This window comes from Chelonia mydas, chromosome 1 (assembly GCF_015237465.2).
Source record: "Chelonia mydas isolate rCheMyd1 chromosome 1, rCheMyd1.pri.v2, whole genome shotgun sequence".
NCBI lineage: Eukaryota > Metazoa > Chordata > Testudines > Cheloniidae > Chelonia > Chelonia mydas.
In genome coordinates, this window is record NC_057849.1 from 112,099,816 (window position 1) to 112,119,950 (window position 20,135).

Sequence of the window (20,135 nt, forward strand, 5' to 3'; positions counted from 1 at the left end):
ATGACAAGCACATCTCTGCGGGCTTCCAATAACCTTACCCCAAATGAGGTTCATGAGCTTGCTCTGGGAAGAAAAATACCAACCTCCCAATAACTACACTTCTAAATCTTTGCTGTGTGCAAGCTTTTATAGGGATGACAGCCATAAACCTACAAAACTGGAATAAATTACTCATTTGCTAGAGAAAATGGTACCCTTCTGTATTACATCAGCTCAGGTGAAAATAGCATTGCACTCTAAAATCATATGCTCAGTCCCATTCCTTATAAAGAGGGAATTGACTTAACTTTGTTCACTTTTTAGCAGCATGACACAGAAGTGATGGGTCTCCATTTTGTTTGTATTAATTGTATACATGCACTGGGAGCTGATAGTATAAGATTGATTGTAATTGAGCCATAAATTCAGCACATAGAAACACCATCCATTTAGCTGGACAGCTCTGTGATGAAATACATTTCTAGAGCCTGGATAGCAGGATAACAAATGACAAATGGCTCATACCACAGCTGCAGGGAGACAATCCTCAATAAAAATGAAATAAAATGGTGAATTCTGAAAGAGCTACCATAAGTTATTTTCCAGCTATTATGCTTTGCAGTGAATTTGTAACGTTAAATATTATTTATCACTCCAATTCCTTTTAGGTGATGAAAATATGCAGAAGATATTAACATTTCTGAAATCTAAAATGTTGTGTAACTTCCCATTGTGTTATGTGTCACTAACCTCCTGCCCCACAACAAAGCGCTTTCAACAATAAATCAGACTGCTGGTATTTGTATAAATATAACTAGGGGAGCTTAGTTTGGCTCAAAAGGGCAGAGCCTCAGCTGGTATACATTGTCTTAGCACCGTTGAACTTAATGGAGTCATGACCATTTTCATCTGCTGAGACTCTGCTCCAAAATCTATACACTGCCATTTGCAAACCATTCCCACTGCTGGTGAGACATCGTATTTTTAGCAATGATAACAGAGAGCATCATTTTCCCCTCAAACGTTTAAGTCTTTTCCACATAATGAGGAAGGTGAATTTCACAGGTGACGGCTGCTGTTTCCATTCTCAAATTTCTCTGCATTGCCATGAGAATGATTCTGCTGCTAAAAAAAGGCAAAAAGTTGTCCTGCAGAAAAGGTGTGAATTTTTAGTCTGACCTCAGACTAAATTGTCATTCTTGTGAAATTTTATAAAAGCTTTCTATCTGTCAAGGTAGTTGTAATGGCTCTCGACACCATAGCATTTGAGCACCTTCCGTTACTTAAAACATGACAATGCTCTTTTTATTCCTTCCATAACACCAAGAAGCTGACCTCAGGTTTAGGTTTTAAATGAACAACTCTGTGAGAATGAGGGTGCTATTGTGTGAAAACCTGGGCGGAAGGGTCAGGATTACCTATGGCTCTGAATGTGGCAAAGTTATAGCTGTTTTGACTTCTTGTGACAGTGAGTTCATTCTCTTGATCAAGTTCCTGTGAAGATTTTCTCTCAAGCGGTCATAAGCTGCCTCCTTGTTGGTTGACAGTATCGTTGTTCCAGCAGAATGAAGCTGTCTTGGGTAGCCATAATGAGGGAGGGAGAGAGTTTCTCAGGTAGCCATAACCTCTTTCATGTAGGGCTTTGACCCCTCAGTTTTACCATGCAAAATTCTTCACTGAACAGAAATAGTGTAATGTATCTCCGGAAACATAGAGAGGTATTTCAGAAGGCTACTTCTTTTGCAGACCCTAAAGACTTCCAGCTTACTATGTGTATCAATGCAAGGAAATGTTCATCACAAGCTAAGCACCTGGTGAGCTACATAGGCGGCTATTTCAAATTGTTCCTGATCTCCCTACCAGCAAAACAGTAAACATTTTTGACACAAACAATGTTTACAAGGAATATAAACAACAATTTATCTTAGATACAGCAACACAGTATCTACCATGTTGGAAAGGGAAAAAATGTAGTTTGAACAAGAGCCAAGATTATGATTCAATTGACGCTTTGGAATAACTCCCTTCAGTAAATACAACATTTACCTTTATTTCAAGTCTATGGTGTTAATTCACTTTATTTTCTTGTGTAATGCATTGAGCTGTCATCTGACAGCTGTCTACATAATAATTGGTTGACTGGAAAGGAAACATGCTTCTTCCCGTGTAAAAGATGCAAAAGATAAAGTATCCTTTGTGGAATGTTAGTAAAAAGCCATAATTTCACTGAAGAGTTCCATTGCTGAAATGCAATCAGTTCGATTAACTGGGTCACATGTGTTGTGTCTGTCCTCTTCTGTTCAGGTTCTTATACTGTGCTCATCACCATTGTATCTGAGAGTGGTATCTATGTCATGGGATTGGTGCTGTACTCCCAGTTGAGCTGGTCAGAAATGTTGTCAGTTATTTTCTTTCAGAAAATTTTTCTTCATTGATCGGAATTTTTCATGAAAGACTAGCTAGTTTTGTCAAAAACATTTCAGGTTTACATTAAAAAAACAAAGCCCAAAACTGGGGGAAAACATCAGTTTTTCAACAAACAAAACAAAAATCAAAGGAATTTTGACAAATGAAAAATTTTAGTTTTCTTCAAACTTTTTCACTTGAAAAAAGGATGATTTCCTGACTAGCTCTAAAAGTGCTGTCTGCCAAGTTAGGATGTGACAGGTTCTCTGTGCCTGGACCCTGAAATTGTAGGGATTGATATAGAGTTGGTTTCATTTTGTAGTGAGCCAAGCTCGAATGGTTTATAATTCTTGATTTGCAAACAAAATCCTTGCTTACAAGAGTTCAGGTTAAAAGTGTGTCCATCTAATTCCTGTTACATTTCCTTTTACAAATGTCTGGAAATTAACCAGTAGGGGACTCAACCTGCTTCCGATTGCCATAAAATTCTACACCACTCCCAGTTACCCCATCCGATGTATCATTGCTTGCCTGTTTTGTTCTGTAATGCTAATGAAAATAATCTATTGGGTGAATACTGTTGCATTTATGTATTGTTTAAATGTGGGATTTAAAAAGTAGCAGAGTCCCCAGGAATTTACCAAATGCTACACATTCTTTCATCGTATAATATGTTGGCGGAGTGACCAATATTCTGTCCTTTTCTCTTTGCAAATGAAAATAAAACACATAACCCCAGAACAACCACACATGAATACAACCAATTAATAGAATGTATAAAGAGAGCTAGGGATGGAGATCAGGGATGATGACGTGAAACTGATGACATGAAACCTTCTGATTCTTATTTGATACTGGTCAATAACTGTCTGAACTTCAGTGGTTTTCTGACCATCGGATCACTTTTGTTCTCAAAACAGTCCTTTCAGCCATGGCCTGCTGAGGTGGATTCACCACCTGGAGCTTGTTTGCTGCCCCTGGTGATTTTGATTGGCAATCACTGGGTGGGCATGTGTTACTTCTGTCAACACAGGAGCACTGTCTGCACATCAGGAAGCAGAGAGCTAGTGTCCTCCTAGGTTTTGTTTAATGTCTTCTGTTTCTCCTGTGGGACTGACACTCAGAGGTAGTTATGACACCTGACCTTGGTGCAGATGAAATAGCTCTTACCTTGGCAGGTTACCAGCTACTTTCAGTTTAAAATCTAACATTCTCTCTCACATACAATTAGGTAACTATCTGACATTCTTGTCCTAGTATGTCTTCTGTTCCAAGTCTCAGAGCTGGTGACGCTATAAATAGGATTGGCAGAATTTGATTTTTTAATTTTTTTTTTGTAATTTCAACAGATAATATTGACATTTACTTTTAAGCATGTTTACATTTGTATTGATTTACATTTTCAGTTGTGCAAAATGAGAGGTTTTACGCTTTTAAAATTGTTATCAATTTAATTTTTCACAGTTGTGGGAAATGATGAGGGGCTCCGACAATAATTATTTGATCACAGATGCTGATATGAAAAACCTCAAACTTTATGACTGTTAGAACACAAATTGCCAACATCGTATGTCAAAATATACAGAGTAAATTTCCATAAACTCCAAGTTCTCAAGCAGCATTTTTCTTACTTTGCCTATCTGTAAATTTCAGTTATTATAGATGGAAATATTTTTTCATCAGTTTGTGTGTATGGTGAAATTAATGTTTACTGACATTTTACTGATTAAAAATCTAGCCCTCCCAAGCATACCCCTAAAGCAGGGGTGGCCAATCTGTGGCTCTGGAGCCTCATGCAGCTCTTCAGAAGTTAATATGCAGCTCCTTGTATAGGCACCGACTCCGGGGCTGGAGCTACAGGTGCCAACTTTCCAGTGTGCCGGGGGGTGCTCACTGCTCAACCCCTGGCTCTGCCACAGGCCCTGCCCCCACTCCACCTCTTCCCGCCCCCTCCCCTGAGCCTGCCGTGCCCTCACTCCTCCCCTCTCCTCCCCAGAGCCTCCTGCACGCCAGGGAACAGCTGATTGGGAGGTGCGGGGAGGGAGGGGGAGGCGCTGATCAGTGGGGCTGCCAGTGGGTGGGAGGCTCCAGGAGCAGCAGGGGGTGGGTGCTGATGGGGGGCTGCTGACGTATTATTGTGGCTCTTTGGCAATGTACATTGGTAAATTCTGGCTCCTTCTCAGGCTCAGGTCCCCCCCCCCCCCCCCCCCCGCTCTAAAGCATTGCAGGCATGCAATATTCTAATAATGCTAAGCATGTTTCAACCATGATCTTCCATATTTATCTGGTTTTCTGGCTCAAAAATGAATGAAGAAAGTTCTGCTTCGTGCAGCAGCACACACTCTTTCACATGCTGTAAGTGGTCGCTGCTTTTGCTAAAGAGAAATGTAAAGGCAGCTTCACAGGCATGCCTCAGTGGCAATCCTATGGACACAGGCTTCAGAGCCCTTTAACCCCAGGGCAGCTCACCTGAAGAAGTAGAGGACCCCAGAGACGCAGACATGACCAAGAAGACAAAGCCTGCCATAAAATGACCTGATTTAAGGGAGTTCAGAGAAGTCTAGCCCCTCTTTCCATTTAGCCTGGCTTAGAATGAGAAATCCTACCTGACTTCCTTGAGGAAATATTACCCCCAGAGATCCCAGGAAATCTGTTCTTCAGTCCAAAATTCAAAGTGCCCCTGCCTTTCAGCCTGCTCATCTTTTTCTGGTGTCGGGGTCCCAAGACTCCCAACTAAAGCTCAGGCCTTTTCAGCCCTTTCCTTCTCTCTTAGCTTAGGTCCCAAGAGAGATGTGTATCAAATCTGACCCTGCTATGTGCATACATACCTAGGGCATGTCTCTGCTCTGAATGGGGGATTTGATGCCCAGCTCAAGGAGATACAACCACACTAGCTCTCAGCATACTAGCACACTAAACAAAGTATCTCCACAGTGGTGCACGCAGTGGGAAGAGCTAGCTGCCCTGAGTGAGTACCTGTCCAAGACACTGGGCACGCATTGGGGTGACTACCCCCTCCCACTGCTTGCATCTCCACATACATGCTCTATTTTTAGCACGCTAGCTCAATCAGAGCTAACAAGGGTATGTCTCCTCAAGCCAGGAATCACAACCCCATCCATACATGCGGGGCATGACCCAAACCTCATGGAAGGCCATGAAAAGATACCAAGTGACTTTCATGGGCTTTGGATCAGGCCCATACAGTGATATGCACACATGCACATCTGAAAATTTCAGGGCCTGATTCTCATTTACACCCTCCTTTCCATCACTCCTTTCCAGAGTGGTATAAAGGGACAGGCCTTGAAGCAAATGAGAATCAGGCCTCATTCTCTCTCTTGCAAGTTGGTATATGGATGGATCTGCTAGCAGAAGCCTATTTGGCATCACAAAGCTGACAGCTGCATGGTAATGAGCCCATTCCAACAGAATAAAGCTCATTACTATTAATATTAACCAGACTTGGAGTGATTCATTAAGTGCTTTTCAAAATTTGTGAAGTACTTAATCAAAAGGTGGGGGCAGAGGAGGGAAAGAGTGTGGGAGAACAAATAAATAAAACTAGTGTCAGAAATTTGTTTATTTCTGACTTTCTGTCTGAATCCAGCCCATTGTTTTGACAGGAAATGGAATGAAAAAAGTAGAAGTTCATTGATTTACTCAGCTGAAAGATTAGATTCTGACTATTTTATATATAAATGTGAAAAACATGCGAAGGATGAAATCCAAATGCCCTTGCTGTCAATGACACAACTCTAATTGATTTCCATAGGGCCAGGATTTTAGCCTCAGGGTCTAAGGAATTCAATGAATTTCCATAATATAGGGTTGTCTCTTGGTCCCATAAATTGTGGCTTCAGAGTTTTTAAGCATGCTGTTCGTAATTATTCCTGTGTGTATTTCTATGTACACACACAAGGTATGTGCTTTGTCACCCAAACTTTCAAAAACAAAATGACTTTGGGCTCATTTTATTCTTTTACAACATTACCAAGCACCACAGATAAATTAATGGGATCTTGGGCAGGAGTCAGGAGGCAGATGAGTTTTGGTGACTGGAGAGGGAAAGGTCAAGATATATGTAGCTAGCAGTATGGGAAGATTTTGTCAGCTGAGAGGACTGGGTGTGAGCACTGTCAGTGTGAGTGGGGCTTGCCTGTTTTATAAATCTTTCCTTACCTCTTCCTATCACCATTTTGTCTCCTCTAGCTTCTGAACCCCCTTGTCTCCTTCTCTGATAATGACTGCTCTTCCTTTTGCAGCACTGCACCTCAGTATGATGTTTCCCAGCTGAATGTTATACATCGTGGTATGCAAGGAAACTTGGGTCAATTAATCCCTGTCTTGGGCACCCCGGGATTTGGAGCACATCAAGGTACATGTTGCTTAGGGACCCAGCTCTAAGACAGCTGCATCCCATGCTAATCTTTATGGTAATGAAAGGAATATTACAGAAAGGGGGCAACAAGGGACTCAACCTGAACTTGCCCAGCGTCTGCCAATTTGTCATCACTATTTGGAAGGAAAGAAGAGATAGGGAAAGTCCTCCAAGTTTTCTGACCTTCATGGATAGTTCTCTTACATTTTATCTGGTGCCCTCCAAACTTCTGCCCCATCCCAAGGTGCCTTCTCTAAAGCGTGGATAGAAAGAGTATGATTTGCAGAGGTGAAAGGAAGTCGGTATGGCGTACCGGAAAGAAAGTGGCTGCCGGTACAGGCTGGTACACAGCCCAAGTTAAAGCACTGTTGTGGCAGTGCTTTAAGGACCGTATTGTCAAGACCGCTGAGGAGGGTGGGGGAAGGGGCAGCTGCCCAGGGCCCAGTGATTTAAAAGGGCCCGGAGCTCCCAGCAGCGGCCGGAGCCCCAGGCCCTTTAAATCGCAGCTGGAGCCCCGGGCAGCGCAGGCCAGGCAGCGCTGAAGGGCTGGCTGGGGGAGTCTGGCTCCAGCCCGTCCCTTCTGCCCAAGGCCCCCTGCCTTCTGGGGGCACAGAGCCACCCTCCCCCACCTTGCCAAGGAGCAATTTACTTTCACCGTGGATGATTTGTTCTGTTTTTTCCTGCCCCAACCCCATGAGCAAGCTGATTTTGAATAATTTTTTCCCTTCTGAAGTTTGGTCTTGTCTTTGACACGGTCAGGGACTTGTAGAGCTGAAAATGATCTCATTTGAAATGAGCACTTGACTCTGTTGTTGTTGAATAGCCTGTGTTATACACTGAGATTTTTTGAGCTAGCATTTTAAATAGATGACCTTTAGTTTGCTCTGACCTGTGGGAGGATTGTCTCTGATTATGACATGTTGACATGTGGCTTTGAAACTTGGGGATGTATGCCTGTAGTTTTGCTTGTGAATGTTAATTCTGCAGTGAATATTTTTCAGTCCACGCTGCTTACAGAGTACTGTTTCTGTTTATTGTCCTCTTGTGATGTTTTCCCCTTCAGCTAGAAACAGGAGCTGAGATTGGATAATTAGTCTGCAGCATGTTTTTTTGTTCTGTTTTTACACCAGAAAACTGAAATCTCATCTATACTTCTTGACTACTCTGTAGCTTTGCACATCCTTTCAATCAGTAGAGTCTGGACCGGGGGCAGGAGGGTAGTGACAGGGGAATGGTTTAATAGCAATTTCCAGATGGAATCTGTGCAAGCAAAGGAAGCACCTATGATCCTTTATTCCAGCTGTAATCCCAAACACCATAAGGAGTAGAAAATCTTTGTAGCAACAGGTATCTATCAAAGACTGACTTCTTGCAGCAGGATCTTCTCGGCAGAATAAAGGTTATATTTTTTTACAAAGAATTCTTGAGACATTTTCTTTTCTTCCACAAGTCTGGATTTTTCTTTCACCTTTTGTCATTGTCCAAATGTAATACATACATAACACTACAGCTCAGAAGAAATTACTGACTAGAATGTGTGTTTCTGCTGCCTCATCAACTAAGGAATATTATCCAAGCAGAACACCCACCAGTCACTCGAGTCCAGTTCATGATGCAGCAAGTTCACCAAAGCAGAGGAGCCAGTAAGATAGCTGTGTTTTAGATCCGGTCAGGAACCAGGATTGCATTCTATGGAAAATTTTGACATTAAAAAAAAAATTCTTCTGAATTGGAATGAAAAAACAAAAACAAAAAACTTCTATCTGAGAACATCAAAACATTTTGTTTTGATACTACAAAAAGGTTTCATTTCAGATTTTATTTTTAATATTTATACATACTACATAATAAGTATTGTATATAAATAAGATTTATATTAAAATTAATTTAAAGTCAAAATGAAGTTAAACATTTCAATATTATTGAAATGAAACCATTTTCCCAGCAAAAGTTGTTGAAACCAACATGTTCCCATGAAACACTGGATTTCATCTTACCTGCATTTTTTTATGGAAAACCTTTTCATCTAAAAATTTCCCATCAGCTCAATCTGTATTATCCTCAGCCCATTATTTCCTAGAGTTGCAGAAGCTATCCTTGTGCTTACCTCATTTTCTGAGACACTTCCCTATAAAGGCTCCAGTTCTGCCAACCCATGTTATGTTGGGACTAGTCCCATAAGCAATACTCCACACAAATAAGAGTGGCAGAATTAGGACCAAAATCAGGAGACTATCATAAAGAGAAAACAAAAAAAGTAGCATTAGAATGAAGAGATGTTTTCTGAAATAGCAAAACTGGAGACACTCTCTGTAACTGATGAGGGAGATTATTTCTTTCTTGGGTCTGGATTCTAATCTCACAAATGTAAATCAGGATTAACTCTTATGAAGTCAATGGGATTATTGTAGTGTTTAAAAAAAAAAAGGGGGGGGGATATCAGAATCAGACCACTTGTGTCTAGAAATATATCCTTAGATTTCACGACAAACTGTAAAGAAACTTCCAAGCTACTTGCATATTGTTGCTTCTTCCAGACTTTGAGTCAAGTCTCGCAAACCTGACCCACACAAATAATCCTTCCTCACAGGAGTGGTCCTGTTCACTTCCTTGGATAAGGGAAAGAATAAAAGTTATGGAATCAGCCCTTCATCCCCTTTGCAATAATCCTTTTCAATAATATGTTCAGCAACTTTGTGACATATCCATTATCACATATGCACAAAATTCCACTAATGATGATTTACACTTCCCACAGCTGCTGTCAAACCAGTAGTGACAAATGTCCTTGCGTAAGTCTTCAGGGATCTAGCATCGTGGCTTTGTTAAATGTCCTCCTGCTTGATTCGCAGCAGTATGCACAAGATGACAAGAACTGCCCATCTGATGGAATTCTTTATAGTCGTACTGACACACCGCTATGTAAGCCCCAGTAATTTCTGAAAGGTATATTAAAGTCAATAGTCTTTTTAACCAGAACTGGATTCATCCAAGTCTGAAGACTGTCCTGCTGTCAAATATATGCAAAGATGCCATTAGTGTACGCTTTGTGCAAATGTTGTAAGAGCCCAAGGACCCCAGATCATTCTTTCAGGACTGGCTTGTCCATCATGGAGCACAGGAAATTACACTGTGGGTTTCAATGGCATTAATGGACCAGCTTCATCTCTGTTGTAATTCCACTGACATTCAGCCTTATGATTAATGAGTATTAAATGCAAAAATCTGTTAATGCAACATTATGGCTGAAATGGTATTTGTGGAAATGTCATTCATGGCTTTTGCGTTGCCCTTTACTTGTCCCTTGGTGCATACCTAGGGCTGGATTCTCCTCTCATTTACATCAGCATAACTTCAGAGTAACTCCAGTGATGTTAAAGAAGTGACACTGGTGCAATCCAGTGTCAATTATTGTTATAACGTATCACTTATATTAGGGTAGTGCCCGGTGCCACAATTGGGGCATGGGGTTGCGGGGGGAGCTGACTGGGACTTGTAAGTACGTATATAGTACTACAGGGAATTTCTTGACTTGTGATATCATAGCTATAATGTTGCATTAACAACATTTCCTTGCATTAATTTTCCTGACAAAACAAAAAGGTGCTAACACCTTGATCTGAGTTTGTACAGACCAACATTGCACCGCAACTCAGCAGAAATGCTGCTTCGCTTGAGGCAGAGAATTCAAGGGGACTCACGGGGTGGGATGACTTGCTAGGGTTTGGAGAGGATCAAGGGCCCTGACTGACTATGCACAGTTATAAACACTCAAGTACATATATATAACTCACTAGCTGAACTCAAGCAGAAAATCCTTAGCTCACAGTCTGAGTAAATGGGTTTTGCCATTGGGAGGGGAGGGGTATGGGGTTGAGAAGGAAAGAAATCTCTCCCCGCAGGCAACATATCCAGAACAGTTCTGTAGACTCTACTGCAGCTTCATGGCTGCTTTAGTCTTAGTTCATGCAATATTGCCAATCCCTAGCACTGAAGAAGCATGAGTCAGGCCCCCAAAACATCATAAGTTTGGTTTAAAAATGATAAGGTTGGTGTTTTTTTTAAAAATAGACATTTGGTCCTTTTTTAATTTGCCTTCCGGTTTTTGAGCCTTTGGGTTCACGTTTTTAGTCTTTTCTCTGGCAGCATGAGGGACACAGACCTAATTTTAAAAAAGATGAAAGCTAAGATTCTTATCTGATAACTTGCCTCTGGGAGCTGGGGCTTTAAGAAAAACACCAAATATCATGAGAGTTGGCAACATGCTTTTGAGTTCATACAGTCACCCAGCCCCCATTTCTCACATGATGTGTGAACACTGTGTTTCAAAATTCCCCTTTTACTGCTGGATGTCGGAGTAACTGCACAGCTGTTCTCAGAAGCACCTAGGCGCTGGAGACCCTGTGGAATTAAGTTAAACTCAGTTCATCACCCTCCAGTTCTTAGGAAGAAAAAAAAACACAATACAAAATAGGACATTTTTCAATAGCATTGGAAACAATCAAAGAGTGAGTCGTATCATCAGAGGAAGATTTCATACTTCTAGGGGTATATTCTGAAGAGAACAGACAGGCATCCTATTCTTCAATGGAGTACCGGAGAATGACCTTGGTTTATTAAGTCCTCCCTATAACACACTCTGATCCTCTTGAGGAACTGAAAGACCCAGAACTCCACAGACCATGTTTGTTCCCTAAAGACAGGCTCTATAAATCCTACCCCTCCCGTGGTACCAAATCAAGGTTCCTCTCTGTCATTTTGGGGGGAGGGAGGGCTAGGGCAGGATTTTAGGGGGCACATTTAAATCACTATGGAAAAATAACATCCTGAACACATGATGTAACATGCTATTTGCACTCCTTTATAAGTTATTTTTTTCCCTAACATAGCAAAGCACCCGCTCTTCACTGAGGCAAACACAGGGCTAGTTCCTCCCCAGAGTAAATCAGCATAGCTCCACTGATGGCAGGCAAACCAGCTATAATCATTGACCCCCAACTGAAGATCTGGCCCATAATGTAGTATGTAAAGATTTAGATCTAATCCATTTTCACTGAATGAGGAACAGGGAGAAACATCTACAAATTTTTTGAACTAGGGAAAAAATCTGTTCTTTCATTCTTAGATAACTGAAATGGCTGAATGGATTTTCTTCAAACTTATCCCTCAAAATTACTTATGGGAGAAAAGCAATAATTAGAAACATCAATACAAAGGTAATTGGAAGAGCACTAATGAGAAACATCAATACAAAGGTAATTGCAAATAAGGGCTTAAAATGAAAGTGTGTTTTCAATCATATGAGGGAAGCCCAAGGCACTTGGCTTAAGTGTTTGGCACTGCGTTGCCCAGGGGGACGTGGCCTTCAGAAATGCCTTGGAAATTTTTTTAACATGCTACATTTTCATAATTATGAAAGTGCAGATAATAAATAAAGAACAGGAAGAATAAAAATCTGGAAGAATGTCAGTCATTTGGATTTTAATCATTTTTAAAATAGAAAAAAAGCAGCAGCTGAAAAGAATGTGAACTAGAGGTCGTGTTTTTTAGGAAGATGGCCTTGCCTCATGGGTCATATTGAATCAATCAGAATTATGCTTGCATAGATATTTGTTAGTCCAGAGACAAATCAAGTTCGTGGCTGGTTGGAGGCCAGGCTGTGAATAACTTGACTATGTTTTTATTGTATGTCACATATTGTATGTTATCACAAGTCTCATGATAGTTGGGGGTTTTCTTAAAGCCCCAGCTCCTGTATGTATTTACTGTAATTTTATTATATGTTCAGTCTATTTTAATACTTTAATACCTACATGAACACTTTTAAGCTATTCTGCTATTTGTCTTTTCTAGATTAAAAAATCAAAAATAATCTGTGAATAGAAAATATTAATTGGCTTGAATGAGAGTATTTTTTATTTTATTTTTGTTTATGGCACTCCTGTTATTAAAAAGCACCTTTTAATGATTTTTGTGAGCTATTAATCTATTATGGGAATGAAGCACACTTTGTATTTTGGTTTTCAATTATTTAGCAACAATTTTCAATGGTTAACTTATCTCTCTCTCTAAACTGGTCAGTGCTCAGATAGTGTAAAAGAGCTCAGAGCATTTATAACATCTAGTTGTATTTGCCTACTGTCTTTTAAAGTACAGTAGACATATAAGTCTTAATCTAAAGCCCTTTAAAATCAATGTGAGCTTTTCCATTGACTTCAATGGGCCCCAGCCTTGTGCTCAGTGCAGTGCCCAAGGCTTTGTATAGGGTATCTGAGAAGGTTTATGGGGTGGGACGTATTCTTCTGTGAGTTGGCACAGAGTGTCTCTGTGCTGTTACTTTAGTCCATGGCTTCATAATTAACTGCTGCCCCTAAGCACAGGGTTTACACCTGTGGAACGGATTGACCTGTGGGTATCCCTTGGCCACAACTTAGTGTGTCTCTGTCACGTCCTCATACCTCCCATCCTCTCCTCCAAACTGATGATGAGAAAGACACTGTGGAGTAGAGCTCCTTGGTGTCTATAGGACACACGCACAGTCTTCCTGCATGGGCTGCCCATGGCCTGCTCCCCGGCACAGTGGAATGCCTTTTTTAAATGCCAAATTTACTACTGTCTACTGTCTGCATCACTTTCATATAATGCAGTCCCCTAGGAAAACAGAACAAAAGACCTCATGTCAAATACTAAATGGAGAACATAGACTTTCTCTAAATCTAACAGCCTGCACTCTCTATCCAGTCTTCCATGATGAGCTGTCTGTATGGAGCTAATAGTATTCAGATGCACATCATTGATCTTCATCAGTAGAGTGCATTATCCTCAGTGAAGTATCCTTTGTGTTTACTGGCAATACACGTGCTACCATTCAACCCCAAAGCTTCTCCTTTCCCTTTGCGGATAACTTCCATTTTAACCTTTTAATGAATCATCAAGATAGTGACGTTGACTTTGAAATATCCAGACATCTTGGGTAAACAAAATAGAAATCTGAAGATGAGCAGCAACAGTAGCCCAGCGTCCTTGAATTGTGATTATATTCTAGAGGTGCATTTGTGAATGTTTATAATGAATTAATTTTACAGCAGTCTCTGGAAGTCCCAGTGGGATCTGGGTTATGCTGTGCTAGGTACCATACACGTGTAGAGACTGCAGGGTCTCTGTTCAGGTGAGCTGAGGCCGAGCGTAAAGCCACTGGTTGCCTCACTTGATAGGCATTCTCCACACGGTTGTCTTGAGCCAGTTAAGCCCTGATCCTTCCTGAAAGGCCACTGGCTCCATGACACTATTATAACTTGAAGGGTATTTGGAGCATACCACACATGTATTGGACCAGTTGTGAGCTTAGTTACCCTGACTTAAATCTGGAGTTACACCGCTGAATTCAGTGGAATACTTTGCCTTCAAATCAGTTTAACATAGAGCAGAATATTGTTGATGCCTTGCCAGAATGTCTACTTACTCACATCTTTTCGTGGGTAAGTAGGAGGAAAAAACTTTTAAAAGGTGGATTCTCTAGACTGTCAACAGACAACCCTGAAAAAATAAAATAGCTCTTTCTAGTGCTTCAGGTTTACTGGCAGCGAGATGACATTCTCGTTTCATAGAAGCCTGTGCTCTAGAAGGCTAATTGCACCATTTAGGCTCATTTGTTAATGTGAGTCAATTTCTCCCTAAGATGAGAAGCCCCCTTTTCCTGTGCTAGAACTTGTTAGCATTTTATGGGAAAGGGAAGAGTGCCAACAAGGCACTAATAGCCTTCGTTAGCAGTTAATTATAACTAACAGTTATGAATCTGAATCAGCATCAGAAACTAATGAATTCATCCTTATCATGAATGAAACTGACTAATGAATATGGTCTGCACATAAATAATAGTGACCCTGCCTTGTTAAGTTATCAAATGAAAGAGCTGATAATGCAAGATGGAGGGTCCAACCCTGCTCCCACTGAAAGGCTGCTGCATCCTTCAATAAGAATGGTACAACAGTGTCTAGAGCCTTGTGAAATTCTTTTTATTTTTTATAATTTTCTGTTTTATTTTAGGGGAATTGTGTTTTATTTCATTTTATCCATTCGGGGTGTCCAGGCCCTCCCTCCAGGAGGATGGGAGGCCTGAGGCAGGGGGCAGATTGCAGAATAAGCCTGCTCTGCATTCACCCCATAGCAGTAGCTCCTGTCCTGTGGGCATCAGGACCTGGCCTGGGAGGTCTTAGCGCCACTCACTCAAATTTGGCCCAGCTGGCCCCCGTTCAGACTGCGGGGGTGACCAGGCCAAATGTGAGTGGCACTGTGACCCCAGCACCAGGTCACACTGCCTGGGGTGGGGAGCCAGGTCCACTCCTGTGGGACAGGAGCTGCTGGCTGAGGTTTGAATGTTTCATTTTATTTCTTTTCGTACACTGGTTTTCATTTTATTTCGTGTTATTTCACTTTTGTGAAAAACCAGGGTCTCTAACAATAGCTACTTGAATCAGTGGCTACTGACTCCTATCCTGTGACAGGGCTTGGCATAACCTTGACCCATGTCACGTAACCAGTGCCAGGAAATAGGGAAGAGAGTTGAGGTTTTCAAAGCTATCCCAGGGGATGTGCAGGCTTATTTTCATTTTAACCTACACTACAGTTTACTTGTGACATCATATAAAGAACTATAGGGAGATTTTTCAAACATGCCTAGGGGATGTAAGCACCTGTTCCAGGCTTCTTCTGGCAGACACATTTCTGTGGCTGAACAGAACTCAACAGAAGGAACTGTTTTCACAGCAAGAACTTAGGCATGTGATTGAAAAACTTTCAAGGTGCAGCAGTAATGATTAGTGACAGATGTCCAATAAGAGTCATTCTCATTTGTCAGGTCTACCTCAGCCTGCAACCTCTCAATTTGTGTGCTTTAGTAATTGGCTGTATTTTTGGTATTTATTTCTAACTTACGTTGTATGTGATTTTTTTTTTAATGGGGAACATGTAACAATATCCACTGGAGTCAGGGATATTAACCCTTTCTAACCATAACCCATGGAAGATGACTAGAGTCCAGAACTAAAGACCCTCTTACCAGCATTTTAACAGAGTTAGCAAAATAGACTTCTTGGTATCTCCTTTGTTTGCAAAGGAGCTGAAAGGCTGCAGAGAAAGCTCCTTGTTGCCTAGAAGGGCAGTGGGGGGAGGGGTCTTCTGAAGATAAAAGTAATTCCCTTCTTTGAAGGACTTAAGGATTTCTTTTCTTTTCTCTGTTGCTCTTTCATTTGCAAATTTCCATTGTGTGCTCTGCAGTTTCTAGGGATTTGAGACCCGGGGCAAGTCTCAGCTGTGAATTTACATCTCTGGCTAGGCTATTGTGAAGATACTGTAGGAAGATTATGGCCTTTCTAGTGAATCAATATGTAGCTACCCTCTGTGTTCCTTATTATCTGTTTAACTGCTGTGTTATATTTCTACTGAATTAATCTCAGACTCCATCTTAAAGTTTTATTGGGTAATTGAAAGATAACAAAGGCAGAAGTAAAGTTAATAGGATTTTAAAGTTAGAATATTTGAATCACAACCTATTTCTGCTAGTTGTGGAATTGAGCATATGGGCGCATACATATAGGGCTAGATCTTCATCTCTGGTAAATCAGCACAGCTCCACTGAAGCCAACAGAGCTATGCCAGTTTGCACCAGAGGAGGATCAGGCCCAACTTGTACCTTTCGTTAATTAAAAGCAAATAGCTACACAAGGAAATCAGCACAATACATTTGGACTTTGTTGTACAACACTTGGAAGTAAGAACAGGTAAGCAGTTGCTGCTGCAGTTTGACTTTAGAATATTTGTAATTCTTTTGCTTTTGAATACCCTAACTTTTGTTCCAGTATAATCATCTTCCTGGGTTGCCACGTGTACATTTTCAACTCCCATTTGAGTTTTACAAAAGGACCAATTCTTAATTCTCTGAATCCAAACCCAACCCTTTGAGTCAGTTCCCAGCTTTCTAAGAGTATCCTCAGTCCCCTTTACAGCAGTCTCTCTGTTTAGACTCCTCCTGCTAGATAGAAACTTTGGATGCTTTATTTCCTCTGACAGCAAATGAAGGGATGCTTTGCTAGCAATTCTGACTTGCTGTTTATCAGTCCCCTCAAGCTCTTTTCCCAGTCCTCTTCCTGCATTTTCAATGTTTGTTCTATCCTCAAATGGCACCGAAAATGCCCTGATACTATTGCTGTTTATTATAGCACCCCCCCAAAGCATGCTTGATGCTTTCCAGCCCCTCAAGAATGGATGGACTCTGGCCTCAGGAGATCACATTCCAAGAGAAGACAGACAGACAGAGGTTAAGGGAAGGGGAACAAGAAATAGGGATTTTTATTTTAATAAAAGTCAATTAGATTCACAGTAGGCAGCATGGCAGAAGTAGGTCTATGGGTATGTCTACACTGGGGCTAGAGGTGTAAGTTCTAGCACGGGCAGACATACCCACACTAGCTCGATGTGAGCTGGCATGCTGAACGTAGCAGTGTAGCCACGGTGACAGGAGTGGCAGGACTAGCTTGCCATCCAAGTACGTACCTAAGGTTTCAGACAGGATCATACGCAAGATGGATAGCCCCCCAGCCGTTTGTGCCACTGCAGCTACGCTGCTATTTTTAATGCAAGAGCTCCATCAGAACTAGCACGGGTATGTCTACTGAAGTTGGAAATTACACCTTCAGCGTCGACAAAACCTGCAAATTTAAATGTGGACTGGGTAGAAGCTCTGCAGGTTAGCTCAGAGAGGTTATAATAAATACAAGGACCATGTGAAAGAAAGCACAGAGGTGATTATGTACCCTCTCATTCAGTTACACAAACATTTTATGATTCAGACTCAAAACCATATACAACTGTTCTATCACACATATAACAACTCATGAGTTTCCAGATCATCTGTCCATCCCTGAGGTGGGATTTTAGCCCCCTGAATTAGCAGATGCCCTGATATCCATAGTGTAGTTAGGTGGCCCTGATAAAGTTAGCTGGATTACCCAAGGTATTATGGGATGGAGCTATGCATCACTCCTCCCTCACTTCCTGTTTAGTTAATGGAGGTTCTCCCTCCCCTCCACCCTGCATAGTAGTGTGTTGTGATGCAGCAAAACAAAGCAGAAAGTTCCCAGCCTGCACTCCTTTGAATAGGCTTATTTTTTTGTTGTACTGAGTGGTCCCTTTCCAAAACATAGAATCTTAGTACCTGTGTATGGCTGCCTGTTGTTCTCCCCAATTGCCTTCTTTCTCTGGCAGCATGATACTTCAAGACCCATGTCAGTATTGGCTGATGATACCTCAAAATTACCAGTACAGTTGCAAAAGAAGGTTTATGGCTGTTAATGTTACATATCCCTCCTCTAGCCTCTCCTCCTGCCCCTCAAATCTGTGGAGACCCACTCCACACAGCACTGAAGGAGGAGTTCCTGCAGGGCACCAGGGCAGAAGCATGAAATGCAGCTGGTACATCTCCCTTTTCAATGCCCCAATTTCTGATGGCTTTGGCTTTTCTCTCCTTGTGGAAGGACAGGGGAGACTATTGCCCACAGACTTTTTATGTCTGTATTTCATTCCAATTATTGGTTCAGATCACATTTTAATACTCTCTGATTTGTCCTCAGTCAGTTCCAGTGCTGGATTTATTGTGAAATGTGATGGTGAGAACAATTAAACATTTTAAAATTGAGAATATACATCATTTTCTACATATTTTAAGTCAGGTAATGTGCTATTTCCCCTGAAAAATGCATTTTCTGCATCAAAGGCACTAATCCAGCACCTTGAAAGGCTAGAAAATTTATCAAGGACATGAGAATCTGAAATAATCAACTGCTTTTGGAGGAAAATCAGCCAAGTGCAACCTAATGCGTATTTTATATCTCAGATTAATCCATCTACCATTGTGAACCTTTAATCCTCAATCCCACTCTACATTAGGGACTGTTTGTAAAAATCCTTCAAAATAAGGATTATAAGGCCCAGCGTCAAATGCAGTCTCTGCTCTCAAATCCTTATGTTGTTTGCAACATGAATGAATTGGAGTCCGTTAAATGTAGCATAAATGAGGTTTTTGATGGACTAGGTCACATTTTATTGGCCATTTAAATAGCAGTGGTTGGACTGCATTTCCCTGGGGTCATCAATATTTTAAACATCTTGTTGTACTTGATAGCATTCTGAAGAAATGTTTGTAACCTATAATAACATCTTAGTCCAGCATGCTGCACATTGTGCCCTTTCCGTAGGAGAGAAGGTTATTTCCATCCAGGATGGGTGTATTAGGGACAGAAGATTTGTTTTTTACCATACCGTACTCTATGCCTTGTTGTTTTGTACAAAATAGGAAAACTAATTTCACAGAATTAACCTGAAAATCCTTTTTTGAATAATTCATTCTGGAACATCTTGCTGACTCATAGAGGCTTTGTTGCTGTGAGTAACTTTCAAGCCTAAATTGCTCTGAACATATCTGCATTTCCTTTGATTGTTAATATGACAGACAGGTTTCACACTGGTCTGTGCCAACATGAAGTAGCTGTGTCAAATGAAATTTACTCTGAATATGCCTAATGTTGCATGAGCTACAAGTTGTCTTCGACTGAAAGCTTTATTTCCCCTTTCATTGAACTTGGGAATATAAATAATTTGGTACTTATGACTAGCAGCTGGGTTGATTTACCAAAATCTGCATTAAGCCATTTCCTGGTTTCTTGTTAAGGTTCCTTGGATTTAGATGTTTGTTTCTAGTATAGAGTATATATATTTTTTTATTATTGTGCAGCAGCAGAATCAATCTGTGGGTTGAGTCAATTAGGCAGAGAAAAGTAATAGATGTTAAATGTACCAGTTTGGATATAATTTCATAAGCAAATCAATTTACCACACAAAGAATCGTCTTCCCAAATCTGGAATAGAAGTCTGCCTTCTAAAACTGTGGTATGGAGTGTTTTAAAATATCCTGCTGCAAAATGGTCACACTTGTTTGATACCTGATATTTAAAATCTTGCAGTCATCATAGTACCTGTCTTTTGTATCTCTCCAAGTATATTTTACAACTAGAACTTCCTACCCATTTGTTACTGTATATTGAATGCACTCTTCAAAAATATACAACAGTCAAGTGGTACACAGCACTGCGGGAATTACAGCTAAAGTCAATTAAAGCCCTGTCAAGTGAATGTGAGGTATGAGTGTGAAAATTAATATATATTAAAAGGAGCTTTTGAAGATTTATTATGAATTAAGTTGCAATATCAGCTTCTTATTATAGCATATGCATTATATAGTCAGTACAGGCTACATTGTGGCATAGTCTGAAGGTTGCTTTAGAAACTGATTTAAACTGGTGCAATAGTTGTGGGT

At 40.8% G+C, this 20,135-nt stretch overlaps 1 protein-coding gene across 4 annotated transcripts in view; it reads left to right on the top strand.

Annotated features, from left to right (window-relative positions):
* Positions 1–20,135, top strand: part of ST6GAL2 (ST6 beta-galactoside alpha-2,6-sialyltransferase 2) — a 251,632-nt gene that overhangs the window by 50,533 nt on the left and 180,964 nt on the right. The window contains exon 2 of one of the 4 annotated variants that reach the window (XM_043536342.1): positions 6,651–6,763. The exons of the other annotated variants lie outside the window; for them this stretch is intronic. The gene's annotated coding sequence lies outside the window, so the exon portion shown is untranslated. The remainder of the gene's footprint in view (positions 1–6,650; positions 6,764–20,135) is intronic. 4 annotated transcript variants of the gene reach the window in all.